This window comes from Saccopteryx bilineata, chromosome 3 (genome assembly GCF_036850765.1).
Source record: "Saccopteryx bilineata isolate mSacBil1 chromosome 3, mSacBil1_pri_phased_curated, whole genome shotgun sequence".
Lineage (NCBI taxonomy): Eukaryota > Metazoa > Chordata > Mammalia > Chiroptera > Emballonuridae > Saccopteryx > Saccopteryx bilineata.
In genome coordinates, this window is record NC_089492.1 from 113,419,137 (window position 1) to 113,433,232 (window position 14,096).

The 14,096-nt window shown below is 36.6% G+C and overlaps 2 non-coding genes across 2 annotated transcripts; one reads left to right on the forward strand and one right to left on the reverse strand.

Moving 5' to 3' along the window:
* Positions 1–362: 362 nt before the first annotated feature.
* On the reverse strand, positions 363–526 carry LOC136332477 (U1 spliceosomal RNA). Its single transcript, XR_010730734.1, has one exon. It is a non-coding gene; the product is annotated as a U1 spliceosomal RNA (small nuclear RNA).
* Positions 527–8,180: 7,654 nt separating this feature from the next.
* Positions 8,181–8,335, forward strand: LOC136332794 (small nucleolar RNA SNORA62/SNORA6 family). The gene has a single exon (XR_010730932.1). It is a non-coding gene; the product is annotated as a small nucleolar RNA SNORA62/SNORA6 family (small nucleolar RNA).
* The last annotated feature ends 5,761 nt before the right edge of the window (positions 8,336–14,096 follow it).

Consider the following 14,096-nt stretch of genomic DNA (forward strand, 5'->3'; position numbering starts at 1 on the left):
CAGTATTCAAAATTATGAAGCTGAGTTATCTAAAAAGTTTACTCAATCCCTTGAGACTAAAATATGACTGCATACTAAGTTTAAAATTTAACTTAAAGTTTAAATACCTACCTCTAGGGGGCAAAAAATAATAAAAGCAGTAGCAGAAATAAAAATGTATATTTGAGAATGTATGATGACTTTCCTATATATTTGTGATTATAGTTATCCTTCTATACTTTAGCTTCTGAAAAAGTCTTAACCATGAGAAAAGTGAAAGGTAAGCAAATGTCCCAGTTTATTTCTTCTCCACATTTACAAGTAGACTTTTACATAGGAGAGCTAGTAGTAGTGGTAACATAGTGCCATTATTTTTTTAAGATCAGGGGAGAGCACAAATGCAGTCCCTCACTACTACAAATTACACAGTCGAGTTTCCCACATTTGGGAAAATTGCAGGGGTCAGCATATCCGGAGTACAGTGGAAAAACCTCGCCCTGGGAAAACCACCTTCTTGATCATGCTATCTCCCCTGCCAGGTAAGTATGACATATTGCTTTTTATTGCTATGGCAACAATGCTTCTCCTGAGACAATGGTTATCTATTTTTGGTTCTGTTTTGAAATCATGTGTTTTCCAAGAGATATTGCTTTATGATGATGATTTTCAACTTAATCATCTCAAGCAATGTGCTTGTTGGACACTGTGCTATGTTGTATGTTGTCTAGATACTCCCACCAGGATTGAAAAATTGTTTCAACCAATTTTGAGAAGTGCCACTGTCAACCCTTTGGAAATTGACCTCAGCTTAAGAAAGCCTCCCTGTTCAAGGCCTTATCCCATTCCAGGCACAGCCTAAATCTAGTGACTGTTTAATACAGGATTTACAGCAGCAGTTCTCAACCTGTGGGTCGTGACCCCAGCGGGGGTTGAACGACCAAAACACAGGGGTTGCCTAAAGCCATCGGAAAATACATATTTATTATACAATACATCTTTAAATAAAATATGTATTTCTGATTGCATTAGGCGACCCCTGTGTTTTGGTCGTTCGACCCTCGTTGGGGTAGCGACCCACAGGTTGAGAACCCCTGATTTAGAGTAATGTCAGAAGAATGACAAAATGAGAGATCCCCTTAGTATCTCTTCTTGAAGTTTTAATAATTTAAATAACTATCATTTAAAAAAGGATTCCTTGCTCAACACACAAACATGAGAGATCTGCACATTAAGGTCTTAGAGGTGGGCAAATGGATGTGAATGGGGGGAGGGCAAGAAGGGAGAAAAGGGGAGATGGTCACAGACCAAATCTTGCAGCCAGGAGCTCATGGTGTGCTCAACCTGGAAAAGGGAGAAATCAAGTTGTGGCTTGCACGCTCATCAGCAAAAATATCTAGCAAGTATTTCTGAAGGAATGGGCAGTGAAAGTTGCAGCTAAGCCCAGTGACGTGGGCAGGAGACAAAGCACAGAGGTGCGACCTCAGTTGTCTGGAAATCAGCATTCTAGACAGAGAAACAAATCCACGAAGTCTGGCTGCCCTTTAACCTCCCCGAGCTGGCCTCCCCTCACCATTCACATGGATTGTAGAACATAGTTTCTGAAAACCTGAGAAATGGTACTATAAACTCCCTCTTTCCCTAGCAACAGGCACACTCTGTGACTAATCACAGATTTGGGTGGAGGTGCAGGGGGATGCTGTGGAGGCCCACTGGTCACAACTGCTGGGATAGACTCACTAAGGAAAAAAAAGAAAAATCTTATATAAACTAAATCAGAAATGAAAGAGAAGTTACCATATCACAGATATAAAAATGATCATATTAGAATACTATTAAAGACTATTTGCCAGCAGATTTAATAACCTAAAGGAAATGGATGTTACTAAGAGTTATATATCCTTCCTAGACTGAATTATGAAGAACTGGAAATTCTAAATAGACTAATCAACAGTGAGGAAATTGAAACAACTATCAAAAATCTCCCCTCTTAAAAAAGTCTAAGACCAGATGGCTCCAAAACTGAATTCTACCAAACATTCAAAGAAAATTTGATTTCTGTTCTTTTCAAACACTTCCAAAAATTTGAAGATGAGCCAGTAGTTCCTAAATAGTTTATGAAACCAATATAATCCTGATACCAAAAACTGGCAAAAACACAAAAAAAGAAAATTACCGACCGATATCTCTAATTAAGGCAGACTCAAAAATCCTAAACAAAATACTAGCAAATAGAATATTACAATACATTAATAAAATAGTACATAATGATCTAGTGGAGTTTATTTCAGAGGCACATGGATGGTTTAACATTTGAAAATCAATCAATGTAATACACTACACTTAAAAAACAAAGAATAAAAATCAAATGCTCATATTAATAGATGAATAAAAGCATTTGATAAGCTACAACATCCATTTATGATTAAAAAACTTAATAAAATGGGTGTAGAAGAAAACTACCTCAACATAATAAAGGTCTTATATGACAAACCATCAGGCAATATCATACTCAATGGTGAAAAACTGAAAGCTTTTCCTCTAAAACTAGGAACAAAACAAAGTTTCCCACTCTCATCATGCTTAGTCAACATAGTTCTGGAAGGCCTAGCCAGAGCAATCAATCAAGAATAAGATATGGCCCTGGCCGGTTGGCTCAGCGGTAGAGCGTCGGCCTGGCGTGCAGGGACCCGGGTTTGATTCCCGGCCAGGGCACATAGGAGAAGCGCCCATTTGCTTCTCCACCCCCCCCTCCTTCCTTTCTGTGTCTCTCTTCCCCTCCCGCAGCCGAGGCTCCATTGGAGCAAAGATGGCCCGGGTGCTGGGGATGGCTCCTTGGCCTCTGCCCCAGGTGCTAGAGTGGCTCTGGTTGCGGCAAAGCATCTCCCCAGAGGGGCAGAGCATCGCCTCCTGGTGGGCAGAGCTTCGCCCCTGGTGGGTGTGCCGGGTGGATCCCAGTCGGGCGCATGCGGGAGTCTGTCTGACTGTCTCTCCCCTTTTCCAGCTTCAGAAAAATACAAAAATACAAAAAAAAATACAAAAAAAAGAATAAGATATAAAAGGTATCCAAATTGGTAATGAAGAAGTGAAAGTGTCACTTTTGCAGATGACATGATTCTATTCAATATATATAGAAAACTCTAAAGACTCCATCAAAAAATCTTAGAAAAATAATAAACAAATACAGTAAAGTTACAGGATACAAAATCAATGTATAAAAATTTACTGTATTCCTATATACTAACAATGGCATTTCAGGAAAAAAAATTTCTTTTGCAATAGCAACAAAAAAAATACAATACTTAAGGATAAACTTAACAAACGATTGAAGAACCTATATACTGAGACAAGATAACTGTTTTTGGAAAACATTCTCGCAAAAAAATGTTCTCAAAAGATGAAAAGAGATTTGGCTAGTATATTTATAGGATATCTCATAGAAGCTTAAAAAAATAATGGCTGATAACAAGTGAAAACATGGCTATGGCCAATGACAGTCAAAGGGAAGAAACGATTCAGAGATATGGGCATGCCACAGTGGATATATGATGTAAGACTGGAAAAATTACGACATAATTATGTTCTGCAGGCTCCAGAAAGATACTTCATTTGACCAAATTTTAAGGAATATGCTGAAGCGAAAGCCATCAGCGATACAGCCTAGAGACTAAGCTAGGATATATGTTAGGAGAATGTTTTCTGAGCAGAATGGTATGTCTCCCTGATAAGAATGGTGATGGTAAATTCCCAAAATAATAGAGACAAGATAGTGGCTCTTAAAAGTTTAAAGCAAGGTTGGCTTAATGATTCTCATGGGTAGCAAGAGAAGTATGGCAAGCAGAGAGCCATAGCTAATATAGTTTTCTTGTGATCAAAATAGATGTACAAATAACAAGGGTATTATTGTTCTATTTCCTTAACACAATGATGACAACAAAAATCACAAGGGATGATTAAGAAAGGAGACTTAAGGCAGCCATCTTAGTAAAATATCTCAGTCTCTTGCCAAACATCCTGACGTGAACCAGTGTTTCAGCTCTGGGCCCACTGAGTGAAGGAGAGACTGGATCCCCGAGAGGAAGTATCCTGAAGCACTCCAGCTATAATAATTACCTCATCTTTTCCCAAAGATGCCTATACACCGAGGAAAGGGGAATACTAAAAAATTCTGAGAATTGTTACACACAAGAACTAAAGAGACACTGGTACTCAAGAACACAAACCATCTTCATAGTCCCCCTGTGAAGGTAGGAACACATAATTGCCAGGTAATAAATGGAGTCCTGGTGCAAATTCAACTCAAAACGTGTCTACTGGTTTCATGACTCAATGGAATCTTTCTCCAGTTCCAAATATATAATTTTAGTAAACCTTATTGACAATTGGCACAACCCCTAGATTAATTCCTTGGCCCAAATTGCAAAATATTATATATCATGATGGACAAGGCAAAATGAAAGTGTCTGACATATCCCACCAACACCAACACAGACAAAGTATTGAAAATATTCTAGGTAAAATGGCAAAGATTAATACCACTTTAAAGTTTAAAAGAAGCAGAGGTGATCTCTCCATAATATTTGCATTTATTTCACTATTCTGGCCCCAGAAAACTCAAACAGATCCTGGAAAATATAGATGACCACTACCTCAACCAAAAAGTAGCCACAATTAAAGCTACTAGAAGATGGAATGCCTTGGCTAGTGAAGACTGACCTCATCTCATGTGGAGGACATTTAGCCACTGACCTCCCAAACATGTTATTGTCCATCCTCATCAGAAAGGAAGAGAAAGAGTTAGCATATTCAAGTGTAATGCACAACAGCATTCATTTTCAGTTTTGGATTAAAGCTTTGCTAACTCTCCCACCCTTTGTTATCATATGGGTTGAAGAAACTCAGACCAGACCATGTGTACATCCTGTAGAACATCAAAGCAGTTCACTATGTTGATAACATCATGATGATAAACCTGTATAAGCAAGAAATAGAAAGTACAAAGGAAGGCCTGCTAAGACATGTGTGATCCAGGAGGTGGGAGATGAGCCCTATAATGGTTCATAGATTTGCAGTCAGTGAATCTGTAGGAAACTGATGGTCTGGAGCATGCTGGGACATGGCATAGATCATTTCATTTCACACCTCAATACAAAGAAAGAAGTTCTGTCAGTGATAACTTGATAGGTTTGCTTGGGATATGGAGGCAGCGTATTCTACACCTGTCACCATTATCATAGCTAAATCAGTTATGCACCAGCCATTTGATGAGGTGAAATGCTTCCAACTTTGGATGGGACTCATATGACCTGGTAGATTCTAAGCGTAAGTGATATCTGTGATAATAAAAGATGTCATGTGGAGTTTATGGTAATCCCCAATATGTGAATCATAATATGGACTAAGAGGATTCTGAAGAAAAACTATCTGTATCAGACTTTTAATATAAATCTTAATCTACATTAATTTTAATATATTTATGTTATATATTTAATATAAACACAGATCTAAACCCAGATACAATGATAAATAAGATCTATACATATATCAATATCCATATCTATATATCTATACCTTGCAGGTTCTGTTTGGCCCCCTACTGCATATATAAAATCCCCTGATTCAAATTCAAAACCCCTCTAGTTTATCATTTTCCATAAATGAGAACATTCTATAGGTCTTTAGATGCAACTAATTCAAAGTTCTCACTTGCAGAAATACTGACAGTTTGTTAAGAAAACCCAAAAGTTTAGGTATGTGAGATGTGCAAAAGATGACTAGATGATCTATTTTTTTCTTTTATATTTTATTTATTTATTTATTTAGAAAGCAAGGAAAGGGGATAGATAGAGAGAAACATTGATTTGTTGTTCCAGTTATTTATGCATTTATTAGTTGATTCTCATATATGCCCTGACTGGGGATCAAGCCCTTAACCTTGGTGAATTGGGGAGATGCTCTAAGGCAACCAGATGACCTATTAATGATGGCTGTTCAGCCAGCTCCTACATATCCAAATTATCCCCATGCATGGTTCTTTTACAAACAACATGTCATTTCCTATTCAATAGCCCCACCTCTTGGTCTAATAGCTTTGCTAGTTAACCCTGAATTTTCTGTATTTCTCTGTCTCTTTTCCTTAATGGTTGTCTACATTTGTCTCTTTACACAAAACCCTTCTGATCACCATTCCCTACACATTCCTTTGAGTGCTGGATCTGAACACATGTCATTGCCATTAGATAATTAGTTACTCTTCTATCTTAAGTCAAAGAATGATCATTTCTTAGAAACACAGTTTCTCCAAACCTGCTGTTTGCAGGGGAGAGATGTTTTTTTCCCATCATGGAGAAGCTTTCTCATCCTAACCTTCCACAGTAAGTTAGGCAATTCTTTTTTTAAATTTTTTTATTTTAAGTGAGAGGATGGAAGATAGAGAGACAGACTCCTGCATGTGCCCTTACCAGGTGGGATTCACCTGGCAGCCCCCATCTCAGGCCAATGCTTGAATCAACTGTGCTATCCTCAGTGGCTGGACAGATGCTCAAACCAATCAAGCCACTGGCTATGGGAGGAGAAGAGAAAGAGAAGGGGGAAAGGTAGAAGGAGAGAAATAGATGGTTGCTTCTCTTGTGTGTCCTGACTAGGAATCAAATCTTGGACATCCACACACTAGGCTGATACTCTACCCATTGAACCAACCAGCCAGGGCCAAGATAGACAATTCTCAATGCAACAAAAAAATGACTAGAAAGCACAAGAAATGTGAATTATCACAGTCAGGTACACTCTTTCTCCAAAGAGCTGTTTGCATTACGTGCATGTTATAATATATATTAACATTCTAGAGTTTTTCCTACTTTAAAATTATAATTTCTTTCCCTATTAGATATAAAATCTTATTTTTTTCTAAACTATATTACTATAGCTACTTGGGTAGTAAAAAAACTCTAAGTTAGTTTTCCTGATAGCTCCAAAAAGGCTCCCATTTTTCCAAAGCAAATACTGTTTTATAGTTTCTTTATACCAGACCTCCTATTAGTGCTTTTTTTTTTTCCTGACAGGTAAAGAGCTTAGATGATGAAAGAACTTATAGGAATATGCTATGAAGATGTGCAGCGTTAGGAAAACAATTAGAGACAGCAGGGCACCCTAAAGCAAAAGCCCTGAATGAACCAGAGTCCAGGGGCATCTCTGACCTGTACTTGAAACAGCAAAGCAGCAGGATAAGTTTCAGTAACAAGAAATGTTTAGGCTCTCAGAACAGAGATTAAAAGTCAGCATGTTCTTTTTCCTATACTTCACCCGCTGAAAACTTCTGCTGTCTTGTTCCCTTGAATTATTTGTACTGGCTAATAAATATCTGAATAAGGCTGGTGATGGGGCTTTAGTCCTTTGGTTTGCTGACCAAGGTTGTTGCCTCCCCTCAGCCCCTTGGAGCATTTTATCTGCTCTCAAATAGTTCATTGTCACCACAACAAGAACTCTCAAAGGCATTTAGCAAAGCCCTGACTCTTATTTGTATTTCTGCTTTGGTGGATCTATTTTTCTAATATACATTCCATATATATATATGTGTGTATGTCATGTGTGTGTATGTGTGTGTGTGTGTTTGAGTATGTATGTGTATATATATAACACACAAACACATATATATATATACACACATGGATATATGTATGTATTTGTATATGTATATGTATATTTACACAAGTAATCACTTTGGGTTTACAAAGAATGGAAATAAACAGTAAATAAATTCTATTTATCAAATAATAGAAAATACTAACACATGGAAAGAGAATTAGAAAGCGTAGAAGAGAAGGTGGTAGAGCACAGAAAATACAAAGGGCCCAAAGTGGGAATGTCTGTTCAGGTTGATTCTTCAGGTTGAAGCATAATCATTTGGGTACTCTCTTCTCAGCAGCCAATGGCATTATTATTGTTCACTACTTATAATAAATTCTACAAACATAGTTTCTAAGAACAGCAAAAACTTATGATCTGACAGTTTTGGAGTTCAGAAGCCTAACATGAGTCAGCAGAACTCCATTCCTTCTAGAGGCTCTCAAGGAGAATCCACATCCTTGCCTTTAACTTATGCAAGAGGCCACACATATTCCATGGCTCACAGCCCTGCATCTCTCCAGCTTCTGTGTCTGAGCTTGCATATCTGAGTTTGACACTCCTCCTTTTACAAAGAAGCTTTCCCACACATTTAGGGCTGATGAACTCATTGCTAGAGCACAGCAGATTAACTCACAGGTGTAGGTAGTTTGCTACAGTGAGGCAAGGTGTTTGCTAGCGCTACAAGGATCTCTGGCCCAGTGAGTGGAGTTTGATAGCAATCCTTGCTACAACAAATAAATAAATAAATAAATACTTGCAATAATATTGGTCTCACCTAGAAAATCTATGGTAGTTTTCTCATCTCAAGACTCTTAATTTAATTATATCTGCAAGGCCATGTAGGATAACACATTAATAGTCTTTGGAGATTAGTTTGTAAATATCTTTGGAGGCCACTATCATGCCTACTATCCCGGCCCCCTATCCCATTCAATATCTCAAGATGAGTAGTGTTTGACCATCTGGATTTCATCTCCAGAAAATATGGTTTCCTTGGCTTAGAGTTGAGGCCCAGGCATATATATTTTTTGAAAGATTCCCAATTGCACCCTAAGTTAAGAACCATTTTCATTATATACCATTGAATTACTCTCAACTGCTCTGGCCTGGCTCTAATTCCAAAGAAAGAGTATTCAAATATAATTGAGTTTTCCTTCAATTACTTATTAATTCTGCTATTCTCACAAAGGTTTTCTCCAGATTCAGTTGCCAAAATAAACTTATTCCTATATATCTTTGGTTAAAAATGTGAACTTTCCAGGCTAATTTGGACCCATGTTCTCTGCAAAACTGTAGGATCTCTCAAAAGTGTTATCTTTGTCTTTCAAATTTCTACCTATTTTTTTATACCCATTTTTTTAGGTTACCTAACTCAAAAGAAGTTGCTTACACCACTCCCTTGGCACTTTATAAAGACTGAATTGTATCTTGGATTGCTTTCCTACTCTTCATAGACAAAGGAAGCTAAAATTCTGGGCATGAGTCTTTGTTGCCATAGTATATGGCTCACTTTCCTAAAATATAAGCTAACCTTATTTGATAAAAATAGTAATGGTAATAATAAATTTCTTAAAATATTTTTAAAATTATTTAAAGTAAAATTAGCATTGCATAAAAACCAAAAGGAATCGTAATACAAATGCATTTTTTTTTCAGACTACAGTGATTCTGATTAATACTATTGGGTCTAAACAGCATCCTTTTGAAGGAAAAGAATGAAGTTTGGCAAGGTCAGTTCTGTTCTTAGATTATGGCATAAGAGACCTATGGGGCAGGGTGTCAGGAGGCACCATGTGAAAGAGCAGAGAGAAAATTTTGCAAAACAAACTATTGTGAAATATTGTTCATTTCCCATTGGGCAGAAACTAAGTGGAGGTCTTCAGAAGAGTAAAGAGCAGATGCTCAACTGCTGGACAACTACTTGCCTGCCTGTCTCTCCCTCGCCTTCCTCTTGCTTTCCCCCCCAACCTACTCCACTTCCTTTCTCTCAGCTAAAGGTACTTCTCACTCTTTGTTCCCCTCCACCCTCATTTAAGAACTCAGATGTTCTTAAAAGTTACAAAAGTCATTTGTATGTAGGCAAGCAACAAAGAATCTCCTTAGGGATAAAGAAAACAAAACATAATGATGGCTACATGCTTGGTGAAGAGAGAGAAAAACTTACACAAATTACAATCTCAATAAACTTTGTGGTCACACATTATAAAACCCTTCTCAGTAATACTCTCAGGGAAGTATCATTATGAAATACAAACTGCTTGGTCCCCAATCATTTAGTGAGTGTAAATATCAATGAACCCACTTACAGAAAAGCTAGCTTCGTGGCCTGGAGGAATTTCTCTGAGCCTCAGATTTTTCCTTTATAAAATGAGGATGTTAAGACCAGGTGATCTCTAAGGACCTTCTAAGCCCCAAATCTATCTTTTTCTTACTGAAACTGCATGAAGAAAAACAGCTCAGTGGGACAACAACTTACAAAAAATTTAACTTATTCCAGCCAGAGAGTCTTCATCTTTGCAGGTTTTATGTCACGAAGGGAACAGATGCCGTTTGACTTTGCGGTTTGAATTTAATTGATTTACAGGCTTATGGTGCCCTGCAGTGCAGGCGGCTTCTTCAAGTAGGAAAGAATTGCTACTCTAGAAGAACTTCAAATTCTCTGATATAAAATTAAGCTTACGTTTCAGGCTTTCAGACTTTCCCAAGGATCTGTCCTTGGCCTAATTTTCCTCTAGTCCCTCTCTTGTCATGCGCTTGCCTGTCATTCTCTGGGTCCTTATCTGAGAAGACTCTGAAATGTATCTCTTCACACGCCTTTCCTGAGTTTATCCTTTATTTCCATCTGCTTGTTGGAGAGCTCCACTTTTTTATAATTACAATTTATACTTAATATTATTTTGTATTAGTTTCAGGTGTACAGTACAGTGGTCAATCATACAATCCCAAAGAGTTCCTCCTGATATTTGTAGTACAATGCACCTGACACCATACCTAATTATTACATCTCTGTGAATACTCTGTAACAACCAATTTGTACTTCTTAATCCCCTCACCTTTCTACCCAGTCCCTCAACCTCTCCTTCCCTCTAGCAACCATCAGTTTGTTCTCTGTATCTATAAGTCTGTTTTAATTTTGTTTGATCATTTATTTTGTTCTTTAGATTCCAAATATGAGTGAAATCATATGGTACTTATCTTTCGCTGACTGGCTTATTTCACTTAGCATAATGATCCCTAGGTCTATTCATGCTGTTGTAAAAGGTTAGATACCATTTTTTTTTTTTACAGCTGAGTAGTATTCCATTGTGTGAGTGTACCACAGCTTTTTTATCCATTCATCTACTGATGAACACATGGGCTGCATTCAAATCATGGCTATTGTAAAAAACACTGCAATGAACATAGGGGTGCATATATTCTTTCAAATTACTGTGTGGGGTTTCTTCAGATAGGTTCCCAAAGGTGGAATCACTAGGTCATAAGGCAGATCCATTTTAAATTATTTGAGGTAACTTCATACTGTTTTCCACAGTGGCTATACCAGTCTGCATTCCCACCAGAAGTGCAGGAGGGTTCCCTTTTCTCCAAATCCTTGCCAGAACTTGTTGTTTGTTGATTTATTGATGACAGCCATTCTGACAGGTGTGAGGTCACATTTTATTGTGGCTTTAATTTGCATTTCTCAGGTGATTATTGAAACTGAGCATCTTTTTATTTTGGCCTAATATACAATACCTTTTAGTTCAACCATGGAGCAGTCTGATTAAATATTAATAATACTAGTTAACAGTATGGCTTTACAGTTTCCAGATATTTTTTAGGTATACGTTGCTTTATTTTTAGTCTTCTCCATGATGTGGTATCAGTATTTTCTTTACTCAGCACAGGGACTAGGATATAAAAATGATTACATTGCCCACCTACTTTGTAATGCAAGATCTGGGACTCAAATCCAGAGTTCTTGAATTAAAATGCGGACTCTTTCATTCTTTCATTCCTGCAACCCACGCGGTAGTTTGTATTCAAATTCAGCAGACCATAGTGACAACACTGTAAGTTATCCCTCTAAAAACATACTCCTACTCTGATCAGTGCTATTTTTACACAAAATAGTAAGTTCAGTTTGTCAGGACTGAATATCAAGCTTGCACATGCTGCACAGGCAGCCCCTGACAAGGAATAATGGCCCTGCTACAGATTTCTCACTGGAGTATAACAAGCCTCGGATGTAGAGGCTATGTGCCAGCTTGTTCTGAGGAATTGTGTTGTTCCTCTATAATTTGTTTACTTTCTCTCTGGAGTCCATTATCTCTGGATGATTTTAGTCCTGAAAAGAAGGCAGAGGTAGCAGCCAGCATCTGAATGTTTGCTGATAAATGCTGCTTTATTGTGCTGGAACACAAAAACATAGTATATGGAAGAGCTGCATATTTTTTTTGTAATGCTATAAAAAACCTATTGTTTTTTAAATTAAAAAAATATTGAGAGGTAAAAATAAATATTGATTCAGGGTTACTTACTGTGGGTGAGACAGATAATAATTTATTAATAAATGTGATCTGCTACATTTAAAATTATTTATTTTATTTGGTTGCCAGAAGAGCTAAAGTTTGAGATAAAACTGTATTTATACATTTTTTTCTCTCTGTTCTAAATGTGGAAGATAAAATTAATCTATATTAACTTTATATAAATCATATATAATTTATTACATAAGAATCATATATATTCTTACATAAAGTATTTAATCAAAATTAAATGTAAAATTCAGCATATTAAATTAATTTGGGATTCTCAAATAATGGGAACAAATTCCAAATGCTTCACAAAACCTTCCCTTTAAAATATTTACAAAGACAGTCTGACCAGGTGGTGGCACAGTGGACAGAGTGTTGGACTGGGGTGCAGAAGACCCAGGTTCCTGAAATCCCAAGGTCACAGGCTTGAGTGTGGGATAATAGACATGAACCCATGGCTGCTGGCTTGAACCCAAAGGTCACTGGCTTGAAACCCAAGGTCTCTGGCTTGGGTCCAAGATTGCTGGCTAGAGCAAGGGATCACTCGCTCTGCTGTTGCCCCCTAATCAAAGCACATATGAGAAAGGAATCAATGAACAACTAAGGTGTCACAATGAAGAATTGATGCTTCTCATCTCTCTCCCTTTCTGTCTGTCTGTCCCCATATGTCCCTCTCTATGACTCTCTCTCTGTCAAATCTATATCATCTATATCTATATCTATATCTATATCTATACCTATATCTATATCTATCTATATAGAGATATATATCTACAAAGACAGAAAATTGAAAAAGAGAAAATCAACTGAAAGTAAACCTATTAGCAAACTCACAACTATTGTACTCATAACAGTACATTTACGTATGCCCAGCTCTCTCTCTCTCTGTATATATATTTATATATTTGCAAGGTTTACAAGATACTAGAGCAACACACAGAAATAAGTTGTGTTTCTATATACTAGCAACTAGCAATGTGAAACTAAAAAATATTCAAATTATATATACAATAGCATTAAAAAGAAAAAAGTCCAAAAAAATAAATTTAACAAATAAGTCCAAAAGTTGTACACAAACCACAGAACATTGTTCAAATAAGTTAAACAATACCTAAACAAACAGAAAGATAATTTATGTTTATGGATTGGAAGATGTGACCTTTTTAAGATGCCAACACTTTCCAAATTGATCTGTAGATCCAGAGTCATCCCTATTAAAATTCCAAAGTTAGAAGACTCACACTTTCCAACTTTAAAACATATAAATGTGAGTATAGTCATCAGAGTGTTCTTCATAAAGATAGATATATAGATAAATGGAATATTTAGAGTTCAGTAATAAACTTTTACATTTAAGGCTAATTGATATTTATCAATCCTGCCAAGATCATTCTATGGGAAAAGAGCCCTCTCAATTAAATGACATTGAGACAACTGAATAAGCTACACATGAAAGGATAAATTTTGATTCCTAATTCACACCAGGTGTAAGCTTGAATCAGAGATACAGGTGCAGAATCTAAAACTATACAATTACAATGAAACAGCCTATGTGTAAATCCTCAAAAACTTGGATTCAAAAAAAACTTGTTTCTTTGATAGAAAACTCACAGAAATGAAGAAAATATTCACAAATTGCAACTGACAAGGCCTTAATACTTTAACTCAGTAATAAAGGAATAAACCAAATTTTAAAAATGAATAAATATTTAAATAGATATTCTCCAAAAAGGATATATCATATCTAATAAGCACATGACAAGATGCTCAACATCATTAGTTATTAGGGAATATAAAATTAATGCCAAAATGAGATACATCTTCATACCCACTGAGATATATATTGATATATATATATATATTTATATATATATAAACAGATACTAATGATTGTTAGTAAGGGTATGAAACCTTCATATATTGATTCTTCATTTAAAAATTTTGTTCCTCAAAACACTTTGGCAGTTCCTCAAAAAG